Source organism: Zonotrichia albicollis, unplaced genomic scaffold (assembly GCF_047830755.1).
Source record: "Zonotrichia albicollis isolate bZonAlb1 unplaced genomic scaffold, bZonAlb1.hap1 Scaffold_254, whole genome shotgun sequence".
Taxonomy (NCBI): Eukaryota; Metazoa; Chordata; class Aves; order Passeriformes; family Passerellidae; genus Zonotrichia; species Zonotrichia albicollis.
The window spans coordinates 2,452,074-2,467,031 of record NW_027428428.1 but is presented as its reverse complement, the minus strand read 5'-3'; the positions used below and the strand labels follow the sequence as shown (position 1 = coordinate 2,467,031).

General features: G+C 54.7%; 1 long non-coding RNA gene and 1 pseudogene across 1 annotated transcript in view; both read right to left on the bottom strand.

The window, feature by feature from the left end:
• Positions 1-14,958, bottom strand: part of LOC141727738 (uncharacterized) — a 667,665-nt gene that overhangs the window by 94,234 nt on the left and 558,473 nt on the right. The window lies entirely within an intron of this gene.
• LOC141727749 (cTAGE family member 2-like) overlaps positions 1-14,958 on the bottom strand; it is a 33,740-nt pseudogene that overhangs the window by 18,557 nt on the left and 225 nt on the right.

Here is a 14,958-nt window from a genome sequence, read left to right as displayed (position 1 = left end):
GGGCAGGGATGGCCTCAGTGGGGGCTGCTGACATTCTCAGCACCTTGGAGGCTGCTGCTGAATTTTCCTGCTGCAGAGGCTTGTTCAGCCTTCAGCTCTTCAGTGCAGGAATTCAGTGTCCCAGGGCTCATTAACATTCAGAACACCTTAACAAGTCAAGCCTCTGGGGAATCATTTGATTTCAGTTCCCAAATCTTGATAAGACAGATTTCAGAGGCCTGTTCAATGTGAATACACTATATTTAAAAAGACAGCAAGAAAATATTTTTTTTAGGTCCTGTAATTTTTTGTTTTATTGGTAATTCATTGATATGTGCAGTCTCCAATTGACACTGCATCCAAGTACCTCCTCATGCATTTTGAATGGATATGAAAATCAAGACCCTCCATGGCTGACAATCAATCAGACTCTGTCCCTACCCCCACCCCACCATTTCCCCCATCCAAACCCTGGCACTCCGAGCAGCCTTGTGCAAATCTGAGTTCCCTCCAGCCCAGGCTGCACCTGCAGCTTTCAGCTCCTTGGCTCCAACTCCTACCCACTTTCCTTGGAGAAGGAGCTGCCCGAGACACAGAGGGATGTTCATTTCTTGTTAGTCAACAAAGCCAAGGGAAGGCACAGTTCCATCAATGCAAAAGTCATTACTCTGTGGGATATTGAATCCACTTTCCACAGCAGACAGTCTCAGAGCAACGGAAAACCTTCTGAGCCCAGCACAGATCCCAAGGTCCCCCCAAACCCTCCCTGCCTTGATTTTGCCCAGATTTGCTCTTTGCACACACGAGTCACAGGCTGAAGCCAGGAGCTCCCTCCATGCCCAGAGGGAGGAAAAGAGAGAAAGGGGATGAAGAGCTCTCCTGTGCAGAGCCAAGGTCCACGTGCAGCCCCTGCAGTGGGAACCACAACTCATCAGGTTTATGTCCTTTGGGCTCAGGGAATGGTGACACTCAGAGCCACAGAAAGGTTTCTTGCCAACAAACTCACGTTGAACGCAGCCTCACTTCCGCAGCCACTGGAGCTGACTAGCTGGCTAGCCACTCCTGGAATGACCGGTGGAGACTACAAATCCCGCCACTCCCAGGTTCTCGACAAGAATTCCTGAGTACTGGCTCCATCTACAGTGTGGTGATGCAGGCGAGAGCAGGACTGCGAAGAACTGAGGTGATGGAATGAAGGAGTGGACACGCGTGTGGATGCCAAGGCACTATTTTAGCCCAGGCAGGGCCAGTGACAGTGTCAGGTAAAAACCATTAGGGAGGCACTTAAAAAGGGGATGAGGGCAACAGAAGAGACACGAGGGACCAATGAGCAAAACCCAGGGGAGCAGCGAGGGACACAACTGAACCAATAGGAAGCTCCCAGGGGAGGGAAAAGGCTGAAGGGAAAAATCATATTCTAGGTGAGGGATGATTGACATAGAAGATTCTCGACACGAGAGGGGACGGTTACAATGATTGGCAGGCAACAGGTGGGAGGAACAAACCATTAGGAGGGAGAACATGGAGGGAACAGAGGGTCAAACCAAATTCTTAAGTTATAAAAAAGAACCAACTTTACAATAAACCCATATAAAACACACACTATGCTACAGTCGAACACTTGAACCGTTTAATATCGCTCACAGCTCTTTCCTCAGCTCTCTGTGATGTACCAACAGCATCTGAAATGTCCCCCATCCCCAAGGGATTTCTGCACATAACAGTTTAAGGCAGAGACATAGGAAAAATTAAGTGATAGATATAAATGCAATTAGATGTTGACTAACATGATATTTATTGAACTTCAGAAATATGGGGCAACTCTCTGCACCTCAAAGCATGAAACCAGTCATTTGAAGGGCACTTGAAAGACCAGAGAGCATCTGGAGGAGGAAATCAAAAAACAGCAAGGTAGACATTGATCCAGCTGCTCTAGTGAAGGGGCGTCCTGAGACATGGCCATCTAACCAGGAGAGCTGGAAATACATGAAGGAAGATTGAGAGGAAGCAATACACTGGATATTGGTGACACAAGTCCACAGGAAGATCAATATTTGTTCTTCTGCCATCATTACACTCCCAGGAAGTTCCTGTTCCTGGTGGGAAAAAAATGCCATGGCTTAAAAATACTCAAATGACCCAGGTAACAAAGATCCATTTGTATATTAGGAAACTAACCAGTATTAAAACTTCTGCTCCTTTCCAGGCAGACATCAGCTGTGTACCCATGGACAGGCAGTGCCACTTGTGCCCTGAGGTGCCCAGCTGGAATAGGATGTCTCAGAGAGCATCTGAGGGAGAGCAGAGCACCTTGCAAGCTGCAGGTCCCTGACAACCCCTCAGGGCTCCTGTCCCATCAACATCTGCTCTGCTCCAGTCTGAAACAGGGCCCAGCATGGTGCTGGGATCATGAGAGAGCTGAGGTGTGTGCTGGAATTCAATGCCCTCCCCATCCCGCAGCAGCCCTGCATTTCCCTCCTGCAGCCTTGGTCTCCAGCACAGCCATGGAGGCTCTTTGGGCTCTGGACGGTTCCTGCAGCCCCCAAGGGCAGCTGAGCTCTGCCTTTGGCACAGTCAGGCTGGGCCAGCACAGGCCATGCTCAGCAATTGCTTGTGTGTGCCTGGCCTTGCTGTCAGCCCCAGCAGCGGCTGCGTGGCCCCTTTGTGGCCCTGTGCTGGCACAGCCATGGTGGCCCAGCCCCTGTGCAGGCCCAGCCCAGGCCAGGAGCATTGCAGCTGGGAACGGCCCCTGTGCCGTGGTGCCCACAGCAGCCTTGGGGCTCTGTGCCCCATGGCCTCCCTGCTGGGCAGCCTCTGCCAGCTCCTGCAGAGGCTGTGGCACCTGTGGGGCTGCACAGACAGCCCTGCCCCGGGCTCTGCCGGCCTCTGGGTCAGCAGAGAGGCACCCAGGGCTGGCCATGGCTGGGAACAGGCCCTGAGCCCCGCAGGAGGATGGAGCTGGGCCACAGCCAAACTCAGCCCAGGCCAAAGCTGGGCTCAGCAGCCAGGGCTGCCAATGCATGGGGTAAGAGGCTGGTGCTGGCAAATGTCCTGGGCCCCTTCTCTGCTCTGTCCATGCCACCAAGGGCACAGTGCAGCCTCCTCTCTGGGCCACTTGCCTGTTTGCAATGCCTTGCACAGGCACTGGCCCTGCCCCACAAGGCCTGGCCTGAGTCCTGCCCCTGCACGCTCAGCCAGGCTGAGATGGACACTGATGGTTTCTGGGCCGGGCTCTCTGAGCCCAGCCCAGCTCTCTGCAAGCTCTGCCAGCTGTCCTGAGCTCTGGGCAGCACCAAGGGCCTCTCCCCAGCCCAGCCCAGCCAGCTCTGGCCCCACAGCTCTGCTCAGGCCAGGCTGCTCTGGCCACTGCCCCATGGCCTCAGCCCCTGGCAAGGGCACAGCAGCAGCTGCAGCTGCCACAGGACTCAGCCCCACTATGGGGGAAGGTGCTTGGCCAAGGCCAAAGGAGGCTCCCTGGCTGCCCTGCTCCCCTCGGGCTGAGGTGCTGAGAGCTCTGCAGCCCCTGCTGCCATCCCATCTGCCCATGGTAGCACAAGAGCCCCGGCCTTGGGGCCCCCAGGAGCTGCTCCTGCTCCAGGCCCAGGGCCCATGCCAAAGCTGGGGGAGCTACAAAGCTGTGCCCATTTCTGTTCATTTCTGCCCTGATGGGGATGGGTTCTCAGCCACTTGGAGTTTGATGATGAATTTTCCTACTGCAGAGGCCTCTTCTTTCTTGACCTCTTCAGTTCAGGAGTTCATGGCAAAAGGCTCATCAACATTTGTTCACAACGTCTGAACAAGAACAGCCACAGGGAATACTCTAGATTTTCAATTCTTTCGTGGGTAATTAGACACATTTCTGAAGTGTATTCAAACTGAAGAAACTATATTGAAAACAATTAAGACAGAATTGATTTATCCTGTCAAGTTTTCTTTTCCTGTTTATAGACCAATATCAGTAATGTCCAATTGATATTGACCCCAGCACCTTCTAATGCAGTCTGAATAAATATTAAAATCAAGAGCTTAAAGCTGACGATCAGTAACGCTTTGTCCCCCCCACTTACCCACCATTTCCCTCATGCAAACCCTGGGAATCCTATGGATCAGGAACAAGTGAGTCACCATCCCTGGAGGTGTTTAAGGAAAGACTGGATGTGGCACCTGGTGCTACGGTCTGGGTGATAAGGTGATGTTACGTTCCAGGTTGGACTGGATGCTCTCCAAGGTCCTTTGCAGCCTGGTTGACTCGGATGATTGTGACACTGCAGGGCCCTGGGGAAGCAAGGGGCCATTGTGACACTAAGCAAGGGGCCTGGTGGCACTAAGGGGACAATGGTGACACTGTGTGTGACATGGCAGCGCAGATGCAGGGGGCCATTGTGACACTGTGGGGCTTAATGGAAGCAAGGAGTCCATTGTGATAGTCTGGGTCCTGCTGGAACCAGAGAGGCCACTGTGACCCTGCAGGGCCTTGTGGAACCAAGGGGCCATTGTGCCACTGTGGAACCAAGGAGAGTTTCCAGGGAGAGCCTGGAAACAATGGAATCGAGGGGCCAGTGCACCATTGCAGGGACTCTGGGAACTGAGGGAACAATTCTGACACTGTGGTGCCCCGTGGAACCAAGGGTCTCTGGTGACACTGTAGGATCTTGTGTCACCAGAGCTCCATTGTGACAATGCAGCACCAGGGAATTCATTGTGGCACTCTGAGGCCTCATGGAACCAAGAAGCCTCTGTGATCCTGCAGGGCCTTGTGGAACCATGCAGAGCATTGTGACAGAGCAGAACCTGGTGTCACGATGGGCCATTGTGACACTGCAGGGCCCCATGGAACCAAGAGGCCAATGCTGCTCCTCAGGGGCTCCTGGAATGAAGGAAACATGTTGGACACCGTGGTGGCCCTTGGGACGAAGAGGCCCTTGTGACACTGTGGAGGCAAGGAGAGCATTGCTACACTCAGACACCTCATGGAACCAAGGATCCATTGTGACACTGCAGGACACTGGGGGCCATAGTGGCATTGTGAGACTGCGGGGCCCAAGGATCCAAGGGAATTTGTGACACCAAGGGGTCCCATGGAACCAAAGAGACATTGTGATACTGGGAGGCCTCATGGAATCATGGAGACCATTGGGATGCTTTGGGGCCTCATGGAACCCTGGTGACACCAATTTGGCTGGGAGTGTTGATCTGCTGCAGGGTAGGAGGGCTCTGCACAGGGCCCTGGACAGGCTGGATCCAGGGCCCAAATCCAACAAGGTGAGGTTTAACAAGTCCAAGTGCCAGGTCCTGCACTTTGGCCACAACAACCCCTGCAGCACTACAGGCTGGGGACAGAGTGGCTGGAGAGTGGCCAGGCAGAAAGGGACCTGCAGGGACTGATGGACAGCAAGCTGGACATGAGCCAGCAGTGTGCCCAGGTGGGCAAGAAGGCCAATGGCTCCTGGCCTGGATCAGGAACAGTGTGGCCAGCAGGAACACGGCAGGGATTCTTCCCGTGTGCTCCGCACTGGTTGGGCAGCACCTAGAGTGCTGTTTCCAGTTCTAAGCGCCCTGTGATGAGCAAAAAGAACAAATTTGTTGCAGTGAAAAGTAAAGAAAGCAAAGTTAATGGAAAGGAAATGCTCAGGGCAGTTTGAGGGTGGCTGTCAGGCAGCCCTGGCTCTGAGCAACAGCATCTGCAGTGAGACAGGAAACTCCCAGCTGATGGGAACAAACTTTCTGGCTGACTGCAGAAGCCAGGACAAAGCTGAGTGCTTTCCCTGCTGTCCCCCAACCGTTGCTGACCCCAGGCTGATGGCATTTGTGCTCCCTCAGGTTCATGTCCCCACACCAACAGCATGGGGGTGCTCCCCCTGCTGTGTGCAATGCAAACAGGGGCTGCTGAGCCAGTGCTGCCGTGTCTGTGCCTGCAAGGATGGGGCACCTGTGTGAGCTGGGGGAGAGGCCAGGGCTGCAGAGGGGGGATGTTGTTGGCAGCTCCATCAGGACGCTCTGGGACGCTGCCCTGGGCTGTGCAGTGCACTGGGGATGGATCAGCCCCTGCTCTGCTGCTCCTTCCCGTCTGCCCCAGGGGCCTTGCAGAGCACCTGCTGATGCTGTCCTCTGCTGCCATGGCAACCCTCAGGACAAAGGAGTGCCAGGGCTGCTCCAGGTACAATTGCAATGACACTCGTTGGTGCCACCAGGTGCCACGGCAACGGCCATGGGGGACCCATTCCTTGGTTTGGTGCCATGGCAACCAATGCCCGGAGCTGTTGTGATGGTTGGTGGCCATGGAAAGCTGCCCTGGCCCTTGCTCAGGGCTGGTGTCAGTGCCCAGAGCCAGAGGGGATCCCTTGCTGGGGGCTGTGCCATGGCCACCTGCCCTGTGCCGCGCTGGCCGCTCAGGCACCAGGAACCAGCAGCCACCGGCACTGCCAGGGCCAAAGGCCAGGTCAGCCAGACAGAAAGGGGCAGGGCTGGGCACTGTTTCCATGGCAACCGGCACTGGGGGAACGCCTGGGTCACCTGGCCTGGCAGTTGCCATGGAAACCCCTGGCAGGGACTGAGGGCCCAGCCCCTGGCACTGAGACACTGCTGGGCCGGGTGCTGAGCACAGGGCTGAGCACGCAGAGATGGTTTTGTTCTTGCTGAGCTGCAGCACAGCCAAGGCCTGTCCTGCCCCTCGTCAGCCACGCTGGGGAGGGGCTGGGGCTGCGGGGGAGCTGGGCAGGGGACACAGCCAGGACAGGGGACCCCAGCTGAGCCCGGGCATAGCCCAGACCAGAGCACATCATGCTCAGGGTGTGAAGGGGGGAACAGGGAGGAAGGGGGGAATTTTGGAGTGAGGGCTTTTGCCTTCCCAGGGAACACTTAGGCAAGAGGAGGCCCTGTTTCACCCGTGGGCAGGGTCACTACCAAAGACACAGACACCAACTGAAGGAATTGTGTCATTTATATCATGCACAGCTGCAAAGATTTACAAAAGGATAAGCTCAGCAAAGCACATCATCATTAGCAAAGAATTAGGAAAGAAGCTCAGCAATCCATCATAACCCATCATTACATTTTGATGACCAATCCCTTGGTGAAACACTGGAGGTGTTTGTGGCAGACAAAGATTCTGGCTGACTATGAAGGTACACCTTACAGACATCAGTAGTACTTTAGTGACACCATTCTTCATTCTTTTTTCTCAATCTCATTCGAGTTAGGAACAAGAATTCTGTTGTCCCTGGAGCTGGCACCTTTTTAATTCCAGAATAATGCCCCCAGGCCCTTTGCTGTTCAGCTTTACCATGCTGTCTGGGCTAACAAGGCCTGGGGGGCCCTTTCCCCTCTGGCTGGAAGGAGCCTGGGTCCCAGTCCCTGATGGGCACCCAGGCTACTGGATGGAATTCCTGTGCAAGTCCCTCAGGGTCACAGCAGCCTTCACATGGAGCCCCGTGGATCAGAGCATTTCCCAAAGGGGCCCTTGGGGCAAACAGGGAGATCTGGTCTGGCAGGATGTGTAAAACAATCTCCTGGCAGATCTCCTTGTTCTCACACACAATCCTTGGCTGCAGGGACACAATCCCAATGTTCCTGCCCAGGTTTCAGGACTCAGAGTTGTCTTTCCCAGGAGCTGCTCCTTCAGCTGCCTCGGGAGGGCCTTTTGGCCTCCAGACCCACACTCTGGCTCTATTATTAGGGCTGCTGGATCCAAACCCTTTATCTCCGCAAACAGTGGTGACTGGAGGTGGATCTCCTGTTTTCACAATCGTTCCTAAAATTGCAAGATCAATAATTGTGCTACCCTATCATGGGGTTGAATAATCTAGTCTTGTTCATTATTGTTTTCAGAATCACTGTAATTTCATCTAGACATTCTGCATCAATTCCTCTTGCCATAACAGGAACACTTTGCAAGGCCAAGCTCCATGGGAGCAGTTACCAAAGCAAAGTGTCCTTGAGGAAATCTGAATTCCTGTTTCAGTATTGATAGCTCTCATTTGCTTTGAATTTATCCTAATTAATTCCAATGCATGAAGGCCCAGCCCTGCAGCCTCTGGGCTGGCCCTGCCAGGAGCCATCACAGCCAGAACAATTTCCCAGGCAGCCCAAGTCTCACTGCCCATGGCTGGATTTGCAAATTGGGGGCAGCCGTGCACAGCCAGGGGGTTTCATTTTCCCAGTGGGCCATTGTTAAAGGCATGGAGCACATCTGGGAGATGGGTTCTCCATGGACAAAGGTTCCCATCTCCTCATTTTTCCAACGGCTCTTTTAACAACCCCTTCACCTGCACAACCAATCCTGCAGCTTGTGCATAGTCTGGTACATGAAAAACCCTGCAGGCTTAATCACTGTATTTTTCACAGGAACAGACAAAGCACTCTACATCACAATATCAGCACACCATGTAAAAGTAGCCAATTTCCTCCATTCCTCCTTTTTTCATTGTATACAGTCTCACAAAGTTGACCACTGACATGAGGGTCCTGGCCAATCCTGTTCTGTAGGGTATTTAGTGTTACATCCCTGAGCAGCCAAAGATACCAAATTAGTATTGTCAGCACTAGTTCACATTATTAGTATTTTATGTGTACATATTGATATAGAAATATAGATATGTAGATATAGACATATCTAAATAAATTTATAAATATGAAGGTCTTATTATCCTATAAATATGTATATAGTTATTTATTAGATTGATATGTCACTTGCACAAGTGCATCTGAGCTCAAGATTAAAACCTTCTTCTATTGCTCCATGTGGGAGCATTCCAACAATAATTGTTCCTTCTGAAGGTGCTGTTTCCTATGTACTCTCAGCAAATTCATCTTTGTCTGCCCAAACCCACAAGGTCTTTTCCTTTTCCATTTGCAATTTTTGGATGCATTTGAAGACATCCAGGGGTGCAGCTTCTTTTACCCAACTGCCCCACCACTCACACAGGGCTCTGACCTCAGCCCACTCCAGAGCCAGGGAACTCCAGGGAAGGGCTTCCCAGCTGGGAATTTCTGATGGGACTGATTCCTCACACTGACACTGAACAAGTGACATTTTGTTGGCATCTGGACAGACTGGTCCAGTTTTGTTTTACCAGTGGGCAGGGTCAGCACCAAAGACACAAACTCCAGCTGAAGGAATCAGTGTCATTTCCTGCAGTTCAGAGCAGCAAAGAATCACCAAAGGAGCAGCTCAGCAATGCACCCAACCATCCCCAACAAAGATTGCAGCAGTGATTAACAAAGATCCAGCAGCATTTACCCTCAGGCTTTACCATCCCCCAGACCCACACAGCAGCTGGGGAAGCTGTCACAGCCAAGGGCTGCAGAGCCACTCCTGGGCACTGGGAATTCCTGCAGGTGCCTCCAGCCCCAGGTGAGGCTCCAACCCCGCTGGGAGAGGGCCCAGCTCTGACAGGGCTGAATGAACAAACTGACAGCACTGCTAGTGTGGCAACATCTGCCTTCATCCTCCTCTTGGGTCCCTCCCAAAGCCTGGCCAGGGCTCAAGGAGGAACCAAGGGAGGTGACTTTGACCATACAGCCCCAAACAAGGCCAGATGTCAGATTCCATGGCCTTGTCTGGCTTCTAAATACACAAAGGTCAATACATGTTTCACTAAGGAGTGGCTACATCTATCTCAATGCTAATGACCATGCATATTTCATCAGGGAGCAGATACAAAGATAACCTTTGGGTGGAAGGTTCATCCAGAGACCACCTTTGGCTCAGGGCCTGCTGTCCAGGCCTCACTCAGGGCTGGTGTCCAGGCCTTGGCTCTTCAGCGATGTGGTTTAGTGCTGAGCTTGGCACTGCTGGGTGAGCGGCTGCACTGGGTGAGCTCAGAGGGCTTTTCCAACAGAGAGGATTCTGTGATTCCATGTTTCTATCCACTGCATTCAGCTGGAGCTATTTTAGCAGCATTACTTTGCTCCAAAAGTTCCCTCTTGCCCAGCTCCTGTGGCCTGAGGCTTCAGGTCCTTCAGCTCCTGGTGCTGAGCTGCTCATGCTGAACGAGACAACTTGGAGAAGAACACAGTCCATGCAATTCCTTCTGGGACACGGAGAGGGGAGGCTGTGCAAACAGGAGCATTGTTTGCTGTGGCCTCCTCTCTGTCCTTCACGCCTTTCAGGGCTTTGAACCAGCCAAGAGCTTTCTCCAAGAGTGCAATGGAGCAGCTGTTCCTGCTCCCAGGCCTGGCTCTCTCCAGTCTCTGCCATTGCCTGGTTCTGTCCCTCTTGCTGTGCCCTCTGTTCCCCCAGGGCTCGCTGGCTGCTGCCCAGGACTGTGGCACTGGCACAGATCCAGGGCTCCAGAGCCTCCTTTCTCTGCCTTTGCAGCTGCCTGGGCACAGCAGCCTTTTCCATCTGGAAGCTCCCCATGGACAGGGAGTGCCCAGCTCTGTTCCCTGCACAGTCTCCAGGAGCCCAGGGCTGCCATCTCCAGTCCCTGCTGGCACTGGGGGCTCCCAGGTGCCTCAGGCTGCTGTGACACCGCTGCACACGGGAGGGAAGAGGGGCAGGGGCTGTGCTCAAAGTCAGCTCCATGTGCTGCTGCTGCTGCTGCTGCTGTGGGGTCATTTGCGCAGCCCTGGCCCAGAGTCACGGATCAGATCCTGCCAGTCTCTTCCAGCCCTGGCTGCTCAGAGTTTGGGCCTTGGAGCCTCAGGTGGCCAAAGGCCGCTGCTGCTGGTCCCTCTGTGTGCCCGTGTTCAGCAGTGCTGCTCCATCAGTCTGTGCCCAGCAACGGGGAAAAGCCTCAGCCCTGCAGGGCCAGGAGCTGCCGGGCTCTGCCTGAGCAGCTCAGCCAGCAGGAAGGGAGCTGCTCCACACAGGAACCAGGAGCAAAGGACATTCCTTCTTGAGGACATGTTTTCTATTGAAAGGAAAAAAAAAGGAAAAAGGAAAAAAATAGGTAAATTGTAAAAGATAAGCATAAAATCCAAGTGTTAGTGAAAAAACATGACATACAGTTAATGGAAAAAAACCATAAATGCCAAGTTACATTCTTTGCATTAACAGGTAAATTACTATTTTAAAAAGAGAACTCAGTTATTTACATTGTAAATGTGCTGATGGCATGGATCCATCTTACTGACCTCAGCAGCCTCTTAAAAGATTTTGGGCTTTGTTCCCAACACTGGTATTTGAAATTGTGCTCGAAGCAAGAGGAAATTGCTTTGTGCCCTCCCAGCTCCAAGCAGGACTGGGAATGGAAACTCTGTCAAACCCCAAATCCGTTAGAAGCTGCCCTTCCTCCTTCTCAGCCTGGGAATGAGCTGCACATTCCTGTTGTAACTGCCAGGAGTTTCTTAGAGACACGAAGTCCCACTGACAGCTTTTTGCTCTGGTTTGGCAGTGCAGAAGGACAATTCTCCATTCACCAGCTCCAGACTGCACTGCCTCAGGAACATGGCCCACTCGCCAGCTTTGGCCCACTCATGGCACTGCTAGAGGAGGAAAAAAGTGCAATTGCACAATTCCAGCCAGCCAAGAAGGAAGAATGGGCAAGACAAAGCACCCTGTACAGATCCAGGTGTTCAGCCAGGACTGTGGAGAGTTTGGGTCCTTGCCAGTTGGATGTGGATGTTTTTCCAGACCCCTCCCCAGCCTTGTTGCCCTTCTCTGGACACACTCCAGCCCTTCCATGTCCTTCCTAAATTAGGGGGCCCAGAACTGGACACAGTACTCGAGGTGCTGCCCAAGCAGTGTCCCCACCTGCAATCTCTGGGCCTGCAGCAGAGTCTCACTCACTGGCCAAAGCAGAAAGCTCAGGCGCTGTGCTCACAACGGGCTCGTCTGATGCAAAGCTGTGAGAGCAATGTGAGGGCAGAGCCAGCCCAGCTGGGCCCAGGGCTGAGCCCAGCAGAGCCCTGGCAGAGCCCAGAGCAGCCTCAGCACCCGCAGAGCCCGGCTGCAAGGAGAGAAAGCAGAAACCGCCCGTCAGCTGAGGGCTCCTGTGCCCTTGTGCCAAGGCCTGCGGTGCCCAGGCCATGCTGGCTGTGCCCAGAGCTGCCCATCCCTGCTGCCTTTGGCACAGAGCAGGAGGGCAGGACATGTGCCCAGCCTGCAGCCAGCCACGGCACATCCAGCCCTCAGCAGCTGCCCAGAGCAGGATGCTCCTGTGCTCGCTGCCAGCTCCCAAAAGCTCTGATCCCACCCTGCCAAGCACACAGGGACCCACCTCACACCAGCCACGGCTGGAAGAAAAGCTGCTCCCAAACCATGGCCTCAGCCTTCTCCAAGGGCACGGCCCATCCATGCCACAGCTGCTCCCAAGCACTTCCCCATCCACACTGGACCACCTTGAATGCTTCTTCTGGAATAACAAACAACACATTATTGACAAGAGTTTAGAGACAAAAAGGGAAAACAAGAAAAATAGTAAAAACTCTTATCTCTGTCAGGGCCTTGAGGAGGGCCCCACCCCTACATGCCACGGAAAAAGTCAGCCATGGCTGAGGGAATCCCACACTTTCTCTCTTGCCACCTGCACTGTCCCCCAAAATCACGGTGACCCCAAAGCAAACAAGGGCAGTGGAGCAGCCCAAGCCCTTCCTTGCCTGCACAGCAAAGCAGCTGTGCACAGGTTCTGGAGCCCCACCTCTGCTCCCACCATGGGGTTGGTTTGTGTTGGGCTGGCTGCCCCAGCCCCAGCCCCAGCCCGGGGCACGGTGGGTGCTGGGGGCTGTTGGCAGAGCCAGGAGCCCACTCCCATTTCGTACCCACCCCAGCCCATCCTCCCAGCCCTGCCAAAAGCAGCTGGGCAGCAACTGAAGAATGAGTTGCATCTGCCCCAGCAAAGGGGGAGCCTTTGCTTCCCAGCCAGGCTGGGCCATGCCCAAATCTGGCAGAATTTCCCCAGATGGGGACTCATCTGCAAATTCCCTGTGGAGTTTGGCTTTGAAGAAGGTGCCAGAATCAAAGTGCATCACCTTCAGCCTCCAGTGGCCAGGCTGAGGAAGAGCTTGTCATCCTTGATGTCACCCTCGCTGTCTCCAGCAGTAGCAGCAGCATCATCATCCCCACCCGGTACAGCTTCTCCAGGGGCTCCTTCTCCTTCCCTGCGGGCAGACCAGGCTCTCAGGGCTCTGCCCAGGGCCCCAGCTGTCAGGGAACCAGGACAAGCAAAACCAGCTGGGATGGCAGCCACCAGTGCTGGGCAGAGCAGCTCAGCTCCAGCACAAGGGCTCCAGCACAAGGGCTGCGTGTTCCCATCCCATGACCCCGGTCCAGTGACACAGGCAGCACAAAAAGGGTTGGGTTCCTTTGCTTCTCATTGCCAAGGCCTATGTGGAGCAGGAACTTAGCAGGGCCCTGGATCAAAGTGTGCCTGTGGCTCTCTCCCTTCTTCTATGGCAGAGGAATATCCTGCATCCAAGGAACACAGAACAGGTCTTCTAGTGTGGGTCTGTCCAAGGAGTTCACGGATAAACACCACCAGATCAGGTCTTTGCACTCGGGGGGGAGAAAGCAGAAACTGATGGTCAGCCAGAGAAGGCTCCTGTCTGCTTTACCCCACCGTTCCCATCCCCAGGCTATGCTGGATGCGCTCAGAGCTGGGCCTAAACTTTCCCACCAATTCCCTGTTTTGGAGGAGAGCAGGACATGTGCCACCTCCTCAGCAGCTGCCAGAGCGGGATGCCCACGAGCCCGCTGCTGGCTCCCAGCACTGGGATTCCCCCCGTGCCCAGAGAAGAGGATCCACCTTGAGAGAGCCTTTGTGGCAGCGGGAGCTGGCCCCAGCTGAGATTCCGGCCCCTCCTGAAAGGGTGCTCCCCGCAGACCATCTGGTGCAGCAGGATGCCCAGGGACCAGATTGTTGCTGCCTCGCCATGGTACCAGCCAAAGTCGTTCCATTCTGGGGGGCTGTAGGACAATGTTCCTATTGAATACAGATGGAGTTCATCAGGGGGATGCTGCTGCTCCCAGAGCCTGGCCCCAGCATCCCTGGGCCCGCGGGGGCTGCATCAGGGGCACACAGGGTGACCACTGCCCTCTCACCAGCATCTGGGACTTGTGCACAAAGTTAGGGTTGGAAAAGAAGCCTCTGGTGCTGGAAGAGGGCAGCCCTGGCTAGGCTCGACCATGACATGCAAAGGAAAAACTCACTCCATGCTGGGGAAAAAACATGCCCTTATCCTCCCTGCCTGCATTTCCCCAAAAGTATTATGAAGCCAAGGGAAACAGGGCGAGTGGGGTAGTGCAAGCCCTTCCTCTCATTTGCACACCAAACTGGCTGGGGCACAGGTTCTGCCCTCCCTCTCTGCTACCCCCACCCACGGGGGTTTTGGTCAGGCTGGCTGCCCCAGCCCAGCCCCAGTCCTGGGCAGAGTGGCTGGCAAAGGCTGCCAGCAGGGCTGGAAGATGCCTGCCCACCCAGCCCTGCTCTAAAGCAACTCAGCTGAGGACTCAATGCCCTGACTGGCAGCAAAAGGGAGAATCCCCGCTGCCACAGCCAGCTTGGGCTGGGAGATGTTGGGCCATGAGATGTCAGCAGGGGGAGCACAGCCCTGGGTAGGCTCACCTGCAAAGTGAGTGTAGACTGTGTCCTGCAGGTAGGTGCCACAGCCAAAGTCAATTAGTTTGGCCTGCCCGGTGTCCAGGTCAACCAGGATGTTCTCTGGCTTGATGTCCCTGTGCAGGACCCCGCAGCTGGTGCAGTGCCGCACGGCCTCCAGCACCTGGCGGAACAGCTCCCGCGCCTCCTCCTCGGGCAGGAACCGCCGTGCCCCAATGAAACGCTGCAGGTCCTGACACTGCTCTGGCCGCTCCAGCACCATGACGATGCAGTTGGGGAGCTCGAGCCACTCCAGCAGCTGGACCACACTGGGGAAGCCAGTGGACACCTTGGCCAGCAGCACGATCTCCAGGGATGCGCTGGTGCCGTCGGGCTGCGGGAGGAGCACGATGCCGTCACTGGGGCCGATGCCGTGCCAGGCCTGGGGAAGCCCTCAGCCAGCCCGGGATGCTCTGCGCCCTGCGCTGGCCCCACGCCCGCT